Source organism: Mustelus asterias, unplaced genomic scaffold (genome assembly GCF_964213995.1).
Source record: "Mustelus asterias unplaced genomic scaffold, sMusAst1.hap1.1 HAP1_SCAFFOLD_243, whole genome shotgun sequence".
Taxonomy (NCBI): Eukaryota; Metazoa; Chordata; class Chondrichthyes; order Carcharhiniformes; family Triakidae; genus Mustelus; species Mustelus asterias.
Window position 1 is genome coordinate 213143 of NW_027590214.1, and position 372 is coordinate 213514.

Consider the following 372-nt stretch of genomic DNA (forward strand, 5'->3'; position numbering starts at 1 on the left):
GGCTCCATAGCTCAGTGGTTAGAGCACTGGTCTTGTAAAACCAGGGGTCGCGAGTTCAATTCTCACTGGAGCCTGCCGACAAAACTTTGCTAATATGAGCTGTAGGGAAAAGGCAGATCGAGTGGGAGGCCTTATGGGTCGAGGGGCAGATTGGGTGCAACTTTAGAAAACAAAAACATATTCTCATTCGTGCAAAAATAGAAAGAGCAGAACATACTTGACGAGCTAAAAAATGTAAATATTGATATTAAGAATAGAATAGATGCGTTTGTACTCGAATGCATGAAGGTGAAGCAGATAGTTGGAAGGGAAATTACATTTTGGTCTTTCTTGCCGGCAGACTGGAGTTCAAGAATAACAAGGTGTTTCTGC

At 42.5% G+C, this 372-nt stretch overlaps 1 non-coding gene across 1 annotated transcript; it reads left to right on the forward strand.

Annotated features, from left to right (window-relative positions):
• Positions 1 to 74, forward strand: trnat-ugu (transfer RNA threonine (anticodon UGU)). Its single transcript has one exon. It is a non-coding gene; the product is annotated as a tRNA-Thr (tRNA).
• Positions 75 to 372: the final 298 nt, after the last annotated feature.